Below are 14,030 nucleotides of genomic sequence, written 5' to 3' on the forward strand. Positions count from 1 at the left end.
TGCTGCGTGCGTGCATGCGTGTGTGTGTAAGGCAGACACAGAACGACAAGAGAGCCAGAAAGTGACGGGGTGAGGGTGGGGCAGCCTCACCGAGACTTCTCAGCTCTGCTTAGCTCTGTGACCTGGGGCACACTGTCCAGCCTCTCTGAGCCTCTGCTTCTTCACCTGACTTACGGCCCCCTTTGCCCCCCCAGTGACTGGCTTGGCTGACCTCTGAGTCGTCCTTGTGTGGTTGCCAAGCACAGTCATTCAGGGCACGTGATAGTTGCTCCGGACCCTAAAAAGGTACCCACTGCCTGCTGTTCCCACAGAGTTGCCTTATCACCTTGAAACTGGGAGTTTATTTAAATCTGCCCAGAGGAGCCCCAAACCCTGTAACGCCCACCCCCATCCCGGAGAGAGGTCATGGAGACCCGTCTGTGTGTGTGTGTGTTCTGTGGTCCCTTTGTTCATGCCCTGGTTGGGGTGGTCACTTAGTGTAGCAGCTGAGGGCTGGGTTCCTGCATCTTATGAGTCTGGATTCACTTGGCTGTTCTGGAGCCCTGCCCAGTCATGGGACCTCAGAGCCTTCCTACTTGGAAAAACAGGGGGAAAATAGTGTCTCCCTAACAGGGTTATAGCAAGAATGACGAGATAATCCAGGCACCGTCTATATAAATGTTAAACACTGGTTGGTCTTCTGTAGTACAAATACCCGCTCCCAGAGAGCAGCTTCTTTTTCCTTTGTCTTTGCTGTCTTTTGATGTGTAGTTTTGAATTTTGATGTGATTTAACATCGGTCTGCACCTTTATGGTTTGTATCTGCCATGCCTCCCGTGTCTTCTTTAAGAAATTCTTGCCCCATTTGTCATGAATATATTCTCCAAAGTTTTTCCCTACAGGTTTTAAAGTTTTCCCATTTAAGCTCTCAGTTGTCCTGGAGTTGATTTTTGTGTATAGTATGTGGCAGGGGCCTAATTGTTCATTTTTGATCTCTTTTTCCCCCGCTTTGGATCACTGTTGTCCTGGAGTAATTTATTGAGAAGTCCATTTTCCCCTCACTGTGGCACAAAGCTGCCTCTCTGTTCCGTAGTAAATCGTCACATATACAGGGGATGTGTTTATGGGCTCTTTTTCTCCTGTTCCTATTCTGTTTGTGCATCTCTGTTCTTACGGTGTTATGTTAATAGCCATTGCTGTGTAATAAATCTTGCAGTGTGCATGTGCATATGTGTGCGTGCGTGCTCAGTTCTGTCCTACCCTTTGCCCTAAATCATCCTTCTTCTTCAAGGACATTTTAGATAAGCCTGCCCCTTTATATCTCCATATAAAATAATTTCCTCAAATCTAGAAAAATGGGAAACCCTATTGAATGAGCTAAAGAGATTAATTACCATGAAGGTGGGAACTAATAAATGTTGCCGGCTTCGATTTGTTCATTCGGTCTTCACCCAACAGTCACCGAGTACCTGTTTTGTTCCCGGAATGGGCAGAGTAGGGGCTACAAAGGCAGGCGGGCACAGCCCCTGCCGCAGACAGGTTCCTCTCCCGGGGGATGGAAGTAGCTGGTGGTGGTTATGGTGTGAATCATGGTGGTGATTATGAGTTGAATTGTTTTCCTCCCTCAAAGTTCATATGTTGAAGCCTTAACCCCTGATACCTCAGAATGAGACTTTATTTGGAAATAGGATCTTAGCCACTGGGCCACAGGTCTCTCTTGGGACCTGTATTTATTTTTGCTGGTGCCTCTGCTTCTTTCTCCATCTTTGTCTTTTAACTCTCTGTTTTTTTCCTTTTTTCCCTTTATCTCTGTCTCCCCATTCAATCCCTGTCTTTCCCTTCATCCTCCTCCCCCTCTTCGTCCGTCTGTCACAGGGGGGCTGTGCGCTGTCCCTCACCCTCCCCCTCCTTCCGCGTGGACCTCTCCCTTTATCCTCTCAGAGCCCCACGCGGCTTCTCCTTTCCGGCCTCCAGGCGACACTTCCCCTTTCAGCCACAAGGTGGCAACAGAGCATCGTCCTCAGGGCTGCCCCCCACCCCACCCCACCCCGAGCTCTGATTGGAAACAGTGTGCAGGGCAGCTACAGGTTGTTACAGGTCAGGTGGGTGGTTCCTGTTTTACAGAGGAGTAACTGAGTGTCGCAGCGGAGGGAATGACTTGCCCAAGGCCACTTTTAAAAGCAAGAGAAAGTGAAAAAGCTGGTGTCGGAACCCAGGACTCTGGCTGCCTTTGAACCTCCATGCTCCGAACCCCTCACCAGCCATTCTGAGGGACCCTTTTCTGACTGCCCGTGGTCACTGTGCAGCCCTGCAGCCATTCCTGTCTCTCTCTGGTGTTGGGCTGGTGGGAGGTCGGGGGTGCCCATGGAAGCTTCCAGTCCTGGAGATGCTAAGGGGAGGAGCGCCCTGACTCCTGCTTTAAAAATAAGGAGCCTAAAATAGCCCTTCCCATGCCTCCTCCTCACTGGGGCCTTTGATGCCAGCTGACGGGGCTGGGCGGCGTTTCACAGGGCTCCTCTGGACAGGCGGTGCCGGGAACCTGGGCTGGAGGTCAGGCCCACCTCAGAGCCGCAGCAATGTCCTCCTAAAAGCAAACGTTTGGTCCCGTAGGGAAGAGGGGAGTTGATGGGCTTCGGACTTGGGCATCAGGAAGCTTTGGCAGAGCTGCCCTGAGGAGATGCTAGAAACGAAACAGGTATGTGATGTCCCAGGGTTGGTCTCCTGAATTTCCATCACCCTTTGACCTCTTGAATTTCTGTTAAATGCAACCCACTCCAGTGTTCTTGCCTGGAGAATCCCAGGGACGGGGGAACCTGGTGGCTGCCGTCTATGGGGTCGCACAGAGTCGGACACGACTGAAGTGACTTAGCAGCAGCAGCAGCAGCACCCACTACTCACTAATTCCCGGATCCAAGCGCATCCTCTCCTGTTCACATAATCCCAACAGCCTCCTCACAGGTCCCTCTGCGTTCCTTCTGCCCGGTCAGCCCCATCTCTACACAGCAGAGGGAATCCACTCAAAAATGCAGCCCCAATTGTGACATTCTCCTGCTTAAACCTGCCATGGGCCCCTGTCGCCCTCCAGATAAAGACCCTAATCATGACTCACAAAAGCGCTGAGAGCTAGTCTGGTGGTTTTTTTTTTTTTTAATTAAAAAAATTATTTATTTTTGGCTGCGCTGGGTTTTGTTGCCCTGCGTGGGCTTTCTGTCCTTGTAGTGAGCAGGGATTACTGTTTGTTATGGTGTACGGGCTTCTTACCGCAGTGGCTTCTCTTGTTGAGGAGCCCAGGCCCAAGAGGTGGGCTTCAGTAGCTGTGGCTCACACGCTTAATTGCTCCATGGCCTGTGGGATCTTCCCAGGCCAGGGATCGAACCCATGTCCCCTGCTTTGGCAGGCAGATTCTTATTCTCTGTGCTGCTGGGAAAGTCCCTCATCTGTCTAACGAAGGCCTAAGCACGGTGTGGTTTTACCTTTCTTTTATTCCTTACTTCATTTCATTCCATCTTAGACTGAAGTCTCCCCTAAGAGCAGGGAGGAGGTCGGATTTGCATTCTATATTCAAGAGCCCGCACACAGTTGAGGCTTGATAAATATTGAATGCATGAAGGAAGGAGGAAGGAATGAATGGGTGGCCCAGCCCAGAGATCAGGTGTGGCCAAGAAGACAACCTCCTTAAAACTGGTCATGTCCAGGTGAAGACTGGCAGTCTGGGAAGGTCAAGCAGCGGGGTGCAAAGCTCGTCTTGCTCCCTGAGCTGGGAAGGATCCCTCCTTCCCCTCCTCCTTGAAGTGGTGACCATCCCCCACGAGTCCTTCCAGAGCACAGACTCCAGAACCCATCAGAGGGTGAGATCGAGCCCTGCCTCTTCACAGCTCTGTGGCCTTAACGTTCTTATCTGAAAACAGAGTGCATGTGACTTGTTCAGCGACAGGTCCTCTGAAGCAAAGAGTTCAGATTCAGAGCCCAGTGTCTAGCTGCTCAGGAACAAAGGTGTTTGTCTCTTTTAAACTTCCGGTTCTAGAGCAGCAGTCCCTAACCTTTCTGGCACCAGGGACTGGTTTCATGGAATACAGTTTTTCCATTGACTGGGCGGGGGGTGGTTTCAGGATGATTCAAGTGCATTACATTTATCGTTCTTTATTTGTGTTATGGTTACAGCAGCTCCCCCTCAGATCATCAGGGACCCTGGAGACTGGGGACCCGCCCTCTAGAGAGGATAAAAAAAATACTCAACCATTGCCTTCAGTCTAGGGCAGGCCTCTGAACCTTAGCTCTCCTGATGTGGGTCCTGGGACCGACTGGGGCCTTCTCAGGTGGCTCTGTCGTAATGAATCTGCTTGCCAATGCAGAAGATGCAGGTTCAATCCCTGGGTTGGGAAGATCTCCTGGAGTAGGAAACGGTACCTCATTCTGGTATTCTTGCCTGGAAAATTCCATTGTTAGAGGAGTGCGATGGGCCAGAGTCTGGGGGCCACAAGGAGTCGGACAAGACTGAGCGGCTGAGCGTGGGCCCGTCCTGTGCGTTACAAGTTGTTTGCTGCGCTGCTGGCCTCTGTCCAGTAGACGTCAGTAACACCCTCGAGTTGTGACTCCAAACAGCCAACCATCTCCTGGGGTGCAGACCCCCACGCTGAGAACTAGGGATCCTTATCCTGGGGCATGGGCAAGTTTATTTTTAAAGAGGACAGTGGGTGAGGTCATAGAGGATGGGATTTCAGGCCAGGGTGCAGACAGGGAGGGCAGCAGTTAGGATAAACTATGCACAGTAGGGAGCCGGCAGCAGCTCCCACCCCAGTGCTCTTGCCTGGAAAACCCCACGGACGGAGGAGCCTGGTGGGCTGCAGTCCAGGGGGTCGCACAGGGTCAGACACGACTGAGCGACTTAGCAGCAGCAGGAGCATGCACAATAGGTGTTTTCTCCTTGCCGTGTATGAGATAAATTCAGATAAACTGTCAGAGCTGCAAGTGGGGGGTGGGGGCAGCAAGTCTGCCACGTCACAGATGGGAAAACTGAGGTCTGGAGGCAGGGGCTTTGCTACTGGCAAGCAGAAAGCCTTGGGTGTCTAAAATATGTACGCAAAAATGTCTTGGCATTTCATATGTACATAGATATATATCTGACATATATTGTACATAGCAACTCTATTAAAAACAGATATGGAGTCATAAACAGGAAAAGAATTTTAGAGTTTTATTTTTTAATGTGTACCGTGTGTGGGCACCTGTGTCCGCGTGCACACGCACACACACCTCAACCTTCTTGCATCTTTCTGGTGATTCTGGGAAGAGGCAGTGGAAGGAATCTGGGGTGTGTTTGCTGCCTACCATCTTTTGGTCTTGAAGCCTTGCGGGGAGGAGAGTAGAGAGGGCAAGAGGTACAGATGAAACAGAGGGAGATCTGAGGCCTAAATGAGAGGACAGGGCCATTGCGTCCTTTTGTTTTATCCAAACAAAAGGTGACTGTGATCTGGTTTTGAATGAAAAGGGCTGAAGTTTACCTTCGGTTTTACAAGTGAGTTGTGAACAGACACTCAACCATGACAAGAGGGGAGGAGGGAGTTGACCGTCTTCCAAGGTTTTGGAGGCAGCCCTTCAGACTTCCCCTAGATGGCCCTTGGAGGGCCCTGAGGGGCTCTGAGCAAGGGAGTGGCTTGGTCCTCGATTGGCAGTAGAGAGCACTTCTCTGGCTGGTGTGAAGCTGGGGAAAACGGAGAGACTGGACCGACAAGAGAGGGCAGCTGCCTGCCTTGTTGGGGTGGGGTGAAGGATGGAGGGAAACATCAGTGCACCCACTCCCTGTGAGGGGCCCTTAGGCATTCTCCCATCTGCTTGCAGTGTTCCATGTGGTCCAGGGCCGTTAAACTTTTCAAAGCACATTTGTTTGTTTCTTCTGACATTTTAAAATAAGAAATAAAATGTTATTAATACGGTACAGTGGGCTTCCCTGGTGGCTCAGTCAATAAAGAGTCTGCCTACGATGCAGGAGACGTGGGTTCAATCCCTGGGTGGCGAAGATCCCCTGGAGAAGGAAATGGCAACCCACTCCAGTATTCTTGCCTGGAAAATTCCATGGACAGAGGAGCTTGATGCACTACGTAGGTCCTTGGAACTGCAAAGAGCTGGACACGACTGAGTGACTGACCACGCACACGATATGGTGCAGCAGTGTCCTCCTGAGTCCGTCTCCTTCCTGCTTTTGCCTTAAGGTGACCACTGTATCCTGATTTATTTTTTGACTTTTACTCCCCATGGGACTATTCATACACTATGCTTAGTCTAGTTTCCAGACTTGATATAAACATTATATTCAGTGTATGCTTTCATGACTTAAACTCGCCTCTCAATATCATGCTTCTGGGACTTATTCACGATGTTAACAGGTAGCAGGTTTATACCATGCTTCTTAACAGGTAGGGAATGTGCTGTGGTACAGACATAATACAAGTCACTCATCCCATCCAGTATTGATGGGTATCGATCTATGTTCTTCTGATCTGGTTTACTATAAACTAAGCTGCATTAACCTCTCTTGGAGTGGCCCTATGACTCTTTGTGCTGAGAGCAAGAACACTGCAACTGAGCCTAAATAACCCTCATTTCCTTATTCATAAAAATAGGCATAATAGCAGTACCTACCTTACAGGGGTGTTGTGAATGATTGATATATTAATTAATGTGAATTAATAATTGGTGAAGCTCTTGGAGCAGGGTAGTGTCATGTAAGTGTTTGAAATTTCATGCTGTTGTAAACTGAGCTTAGGACAAAGTGTGCATGGAGTTATGTAACAGCTTCCTCCTCCAGGCTGTGTGGCTTTAGACAAGTCAGTCAACTTCTCTGGGTCTCTCCTCTCTCATCCATAAAACGAGGTGTCATAAAGATTGCATGAGATGATGCACGCTCTATAATAGACAACTCAGCAAAGATCCGCTTTTGTTTTCATCACTTCCGTTTTGTCACCCTCACAAGGTTGTTTGGGCACGTGTTATTTTCCTTTTGGACAGACAAAGAGACTGAGGCTCAGAGAGGTAGAGAATCTTTCTGTAGATCGCACAGCATGTCAGAATGAATGGACGTTCTTCAGGCAGCGCCCCTGCGTTGGCTCCCTGTGGCTGTTATTGTAGATCTCCAGGGCCCTCCTGCCTCCTCCTGAGATCCCTGGATGCCCCTCTCCGCCTTCCCTCACTCACCCCCAGCCTAGACCTGTAGCTTGGCCACCCTCTGTGTTCTTGCCGCACAGTGGAACTGATATAAAGAGTCCTCCACGTGGCCTCTCAGAAACGCCACCTGACGCTCCTGTATCATGGCAACCACAGAACCAAAACAAGCTCTTCAGAAAAGATCATAAAGGAAGGGGAGGTTGAAAGCCTCCCCCTGCTCCCCCAGAAGGCCACCCCTCTGTGATTCCCACCGCTGGGCTTTCATCTTGCAGAGTTGACCTGGTTTGCGTTGCGTCTTCACAGTTAAAGGAATTTCCCCCTCAAATTGTTTCCCTCTAGCTGCCTGGGGCTGGGAGCCAAGAAGTGGGGTTTAAAATATACAAAAGGAAACGGAGCGCAGAGGAGAAAATCCATTAGAGAGTGGGTGCCCGGGGGCGGCAGAGCAGAGTGGGCACTGTGCCGTGGCTGGGCCGGACTTCTGTCTTGGGGGCCCCTGCCCCTGCTCGGCAGAGCCCTTCAGCGTCTGCCTCCAATGTCAGTGTCCTGACTGCGCACAGGCAAATCTAGCCCTTCATTCACAGGCGGAGAAGCCACTGTTACGGACAGTAATCGTTAGCTGACTGTTGTTTCTACTGAAGTATAGTTGGCTCACAGTTAGCTTCAGGTATACTCAAAGTGACTCAGTCTTTCATATTTATGTGTGTGTGTATGTGTGTGTGTATATATATATATGTGTGTGTGTTCTTTTTTGAATATTTTTCTGTTGTAGGTTATTACAAAATTTTGAGTATAGTTCTCTGTGCTATACAGTGGGTCCTTGTTGGTTATCTATTTCATATATAGTAGTATGTATATGTTAACCCTCAAAACTCCTCATTTGTCCCTCCCTACTCTTTCCCTTTGGTAACCATAGGTTTGTTCTTTTTATGTCTGTGGTTCTGATTTGTATATAAGTTCATTTGTCTCGGGTTTTTAAGATCGCACATATAAGTGATACCATAGGATATCCGTCTTTCTCTGAGCTCACTTAGTGTGATGGTCTCTAGGTCCATCCGTATTGCTGCAGATGCATTATTTCATTCTTCTCATGGCTGAGTAGTATCCCATTGCTTATCTGTACCACCTCTTCTTTATCCGTTCCTCTGTTGATAGACATTTAGGCTTTCACATCTTGGCTGTTGTGAATAATGCTGCTGTGAACATTGGGCTGCGTGTATCCTTCACATCACACCAGTCAGAATGGCCATCAACAAAAAGTCTACGCATAATAAATGCTAGACAGTGTAGAGAGAAGGGGCCCCTCCTATACTGCTGGTGGGAATGTAAATTGGTGCAGCCACTATGGAGAACAGTATGAAGGTTCCTTAAAAAACAAAAAATACCGTATGATCCTGCAATCCCACTCCAGAGCATATATCCAAAGAAAATCATAATTTGAAAAGTTAGCTACTAGTATTTACACTTGAAATATGCCAGTTGTAGGGACATGATTTGCATATCTGGAAGGATATAATCCCCACAGCTACCTCGTAAGGTTAGTATCCTGATAATCCCCACTTTGCAAATGAAATAGAGCAGAGAGAGGTGTAGTCACTTCTCCAGGTCACCCAGAGTTCACTCTGGAACTCAGAGCCCAATATAGTTGATTCCACAGCCTGTGCCGTTACGTCCTGTATGGCCCAGGAGTTTCAGGACTGGCCGGCAGGCGCACTGGAGCTGAGCAAGGACAACGAGGTGGCCTGGTGTTGAGGGAAGCTCATTGGAGGGGCAGGGTTGGAGTTCTGGATCCAGAATGTGCAGCAGGCATTAGTCCTGGCCGTTGGGTAAGAGAGTGATGGCAAGCGGCTGGTGAGCACGGGAGGAGGAGGAAGGAAGTCTTGAGCTCACACGGGGGAATGTGGGGCTAGGGAGCTACAGCGGGTGCCTGAGCTGGAGAGTCAGATCATGCCCTTGGCTGTGCTCGAGTGCTGGGACAATGGGCCCGGAGTATTTTGCTAACAGTAGTCACAGCTGTGCTGGCCACTGCTCTAGGCACTTCATTGCTGTTGTTTATTCACTAAGTCATGCCCGACTCTTTGATACCCCATGAACTTCAGCACATCAGGCTTCCTTGTCCTTCACTATCTCCTGGAGCTTGTGCAAACTCAGGTCCATTAAGTTGGTGATACCATCCATCCATCTCATCGTCTTTCATCCTCTTCTCCTGCCCTCAGTCTTTCCCAGCATCAGGGTCTTTCCCAGTGAGCCGGCTCTTCGTATCAGGTGGCCAAAGGATTGGAACTTCAGCTTTAGCATCGGTCCTACCAATGAATATTCAAGGTTGATTTCCTTTAGGACTGACTGGTTTGAGCTCCTTGCTGTCCAAGGGACTGTCAAGAGTCTTCTCCAGCAGCACAATTTGGAAACGTTATAGACACGATTTCAGTTCAGTTCAGTTCAGTCGCTCAATCATGTCCAACTCTTTGCAACCGCATAAATCGCAGCACGCCAGGCCTCCCTATCCATCACCAACTCCCGGAGTTCACCCAGACTCATGTCCATCGAGTCAGTGATGCCATCCAGCCATCTCATCCTCTGTCGTCCCCTTCTCCTCCTGCCCTCAATCCCTCCCAGAATCAGAGTCTTTTCCAATGAGTCAACTCTTTGCATGAGGTGGCCAAAGTACTGGAGTTTCAGCTTTAGCATCATTCCTTCCAAAGAAATCCCAGGGCTGATCTCCTTCAGAATGGACTGGTTGGATCTCCTTGCAGTCCAAGGGACTCTCAAGAGTCTTCTCCAACACCACAGTTCAAAAGCATCAATTCTTTGGCGCTCAGCCTTCTTCACAGTCCAACTCTCACATCCATACAAGACCACAGGAAAAACCATAGCCTTGACTAGATGAACCTTTGTTGGCAAACTAATGTCTCTGCTTTTCAATATGCTGTCTAGGTTGGTCATAACTTTCCTTCCAAGGAGTAAGCGTCTTTTAATTTCATGGCTGCAGTCACGATTTAAATCATCACAAAAAGTCCCATTTGGGAGGTGGCATTATGGTCCCATTTTCTAGATGAGGTCACTGAGTCTCCAAAGAGTGAAGTGATTTGGCCAAGGCCACACACCTGGTGAGTAGTGGCCCTGATGTATGAACCCAAGACTGGCTGATTCCCAAGCCCACATACTTAATCAGTTAAGTACAGGTAGCCACTAAAATACTATGTAACAAACAACCACAAGATCTCAGTACCATGGAACAGTGTTTATTTAGCCCAGGTGTCTAATTTGGGTTGGTTGAGCCTGGCTGGGCTCCACTGGGGGTCTATTCTGCTCCACCCATGATGGTCTCATCCTCTCCTGGCATCAGTGGGATGGCTTGGACACCTTTATCTTCTGGCCACGGCAGGAGCACAAGAAGGGAAGCAGAACCTGAGAAGTCTCCTGGAGTCCAGGCTCAGAACCAGCATACAGTTCCTCCTGCCTCATTCTGTTCATCCAAGAACATCACAAGACCGACTCCAAAGATCTGCATGGTCCCCGGGAAAGAGCAGGAACGCAGGTAGAGGGAAAGAACTGGGGCCAGTGTTGTGCCCTAGGGCAGTGCCTGTGCTGGTGAAAAACGCATCCACTCTTTGATACTCTTTTCAAAAGGTAGAGCTCTTGGACTTCCCTGGTCTAGTGGTTCGAATCCACCTGCCAATGCAGGGGACCCGAGTTTGAGCCCTGGCCCAGAAAGATTCCCACATGCTGCGGGGCAGCTGAGCCCCGTGCACCGCAACTTCTGAGCCCACATGCCCTAGCTCTCTGCAGCTAGAGAAAAGCCCGAGTGCAGCTGCAAAGACCCAGCCTCAAATAAATATGTTTTAAAGGGGAGCTCTTGCGTGTGGGCTGCACCTCCTAACTTGCTTCCAACAAGCAGAACAAGACAAAAGTGACAGGTGTCACTTCCAAGGCCAGGACGGGAGCCCTCCCTCCTTGCCCATCTGAGGATAATTGCTCTGGGGATCCGGCCGCCATGTTGTGAGGACACCCGAGCAGCCTTGTGGAGAGACAGGTGGTGAGGCCCTCAGGACTCCAGCCAGCAGCTATGGGAGTGGGTCTTCCTGGGAGCAGGGCCTCCAGCCCCAATTCAGCCTTCTGATGACTACAGCCTGCTGACATCCCGATGGCAACTTCACGAGAGAGACCCTGTGTCAGAACCACCCAGCTAAGGCACTCCTGAATCCCTGATCCACAGAAACTACAAGACAATACATGTTTTTATCATCTGAGGCCTCCAAGTCCTGGAGCAATTCAAGATGCAGCAACAGAAAACAAATGCAGTTGCCTAATCATGATGCCAGCCTCTTGCTGTCATTTCAAACGAGGCGGAGATGGAAGCTGTTTTGTCTGCTCCCCAGAGAACCAGCAAAATCCCAACAATTTACCAAGATTAAGGGACCAAAAATACTCTTGGTAAAACTGTGGTTGTTAAGAAACATCTGTTCTTGAGATGCCCAAATTGGGCTGCGCTCAAAGGGAATGAAAATGTATCAGAGGATGGGGACAGCTGTGGGGGACTGATGCCAACCCTGTGGCAGACTCAGCGTGTCACTCAGTCCCTCCTTGGAGCTGAACAGGGAGAACAGTTCAAACAAAGGTCTGCTAGGGCCGCCGAAGCAAAGCACTGACGGGTCCATCCAGCTGCAAGGAAGATACTCACAGCACATCCTGCTGTGTGCCAGGCACAAGGTGGCCACTGAACAAGGGTTGGGCTGGTGGAAGACTTTGGCTGCATGGTACGGACTGACGGGCGAGAGGCAGTGTTGTCCAGGGGTTGAGTCCACGGACAGACCTGCGTTTGAATCCTAGCGATGACGTTGCTGGCCCTGAGTCTTACAAGAGGCCAGTCACTTAAACAGCTTCCTCATCTGTAAGATGGACATAACAACTGTGCCTGTTTGACTGGTGGTCGTGGTCTACCCAGCTTTGCTTTGTAGGACTCTTCTCCTACTCCCTGTGTCCTGTCCATCCTGGTGCCCGGCCACTGCAGCACATCCCCTTGGCCACCACTCAGGAGCAGACATAGGACCCGAGTGAGGTCAGTGGGATGGCCGTAGAGAAATGTTCTTTCTTTCTTAAAGTGGTAGGTTTAGAAGGACATGAGCCGCCTGGGTTGCCAGTGTCAATCATCACATGTACCATGTGAAGAGATCTTGTCTAAGGCCTGGGAAGGGACGAAAGAGCCTTCTGCTGTTGTTGGATCCAGCCCTGCCTGAAGCCTACCCAGAATTTGCCGCAGATGTCCACATTAATCAAAGTTCTCTAGAGAAACAGAACCAATAGGTACACATATACACACATATATATCCTATTGTTTATGATATATCTTATCTATAGACATATAGAGAAATTTAATATAAGAAATTAGCACATGATGATTATGGAGGCTGAGCAGTCTCAAGATCTGTAGCCAGCAAGCTGGAGACTAGAGGAGAGGGTGGTGTAAGTCCTACTCCAAAAAGCCAGTGGACACAGGACACAAGAAGAGCTGCTGCCTTAGTTTGAGCCCAGAGACAAAAGACCAGCATCTCAGTTCAAGGCAATCAGGTCACCTCTTATGGGAGGGTAAGCCATTTTGTTCTGTTCAGACCTTTAGGTGATTGGATAAGAGCCACTCACATCAGGGACAGCAATATGCATTACTCAGTCTACTGAGATATGTGTTAATCTCACCTAAAAGTCACTCTCACAGACATAGAAGAATGTTTGACCAAGAAGCTGGGCACCCGTAGCCCAGTCCAGCCAGTTGGCACATAAAGTGAACCATCATGGTATCTAAGTTGTCACTGAATGCCTTCCCCTGTTTTAAACCCATTGGAGTTGATAGGCCTTGCTTGTAATCAAGAATCCTGATCGATAGAAATGCTTTTTTCATAGGGATATTTACAGAATGGATGAGCTCTTGCACAGTTCTTGGGAGACGGAAAGCCCTCAAAAATGATAATCATTCATTCCTGTCATAGAGCAGCTTCAAGGGAGGAGGATTTCCCACTTTGCCCGTACTTCGCCCCACAATCCTGAGGTCAGAAAATGGGCCGGCAGTGCTCCTACTTCCTCTCCACCACATCCTCTCTTTAGAGTGGGTCACTGGTTCTGAGTAGGTGGAGGAGATGCTCTACCCCACGGGAAGACTCCATGGTCTAAATCGCCTGGCACAGTCATTAATAAGCTAAAAGATGAGGGGAGCTTCCCTGGTGGCTCAGTGGCAAAGAATCCACCTGCATTGATGGAGACGCAGGTTTGATCCCTGAGTCAGGAAGATCTCCTGCAGAAGGAAATGGCAACCTGTATTCTTGCCTGGGAAATCCCATGGAGTGAGGAGCCTGGCGGGCTACAATCTATGAGGTTGCGAAAGAGTTGGACACAACTGAGCGACTAAACAACAGCAATAACAAAAGATGAGGAACCTGGGAGAATCTTTCCTCGGGGCTATGGTCTGCAGAATACATCATGTTGAACGTCAAAAGCTGAATATCACCTCTGTTTTGTTTTTCTCTTTATTTTCTGAAATAAGTTCTAATCTCCCCCAGACTAATGGATGCCTAGGGCTGTACAGATCCAAAGCTGTACTCAGGGAAACAAAATTGAAAACTACATTAAAAAATTTAAATTAGTTATCCCTGTAACATATTCTTCTAGGAATGGTAGATATATTGGTTTTGACCACCAGCATCCTTTCCTTGGCCGACCCATGCCTCCCCCACTTCTTGTGGTACCTGGAGGCTATTAATCACAGTCCTCCACCTTCCTCACCACCCGGGAAGGCCTATCAAGGGGCTGAGCCTGTCCTAACACAATGGCTGCATCCTCTTGGACCGTGTGATTGGTCCCGAGGTGGACATGTGATTCAAGCAGAGCCAATCCAAATCCTT

The sequence above is a fragment of the Bos taurus genome, chromosome 17 (assembly GCF_002263795.3).
Source record: "Bos taurus isolate L1 Dominette 01449 registration number 42190680 breed Hereford chromosome 17, ARS-UCD2.0, whole genome shotgun sequence".
NCBI classification, from domain to species: domain Eukaryota; kingdom Metazoa; phylum Chordata; class Mammalia; order Artiodactyla; family Bovidae; genus Bos; species Bos taurus.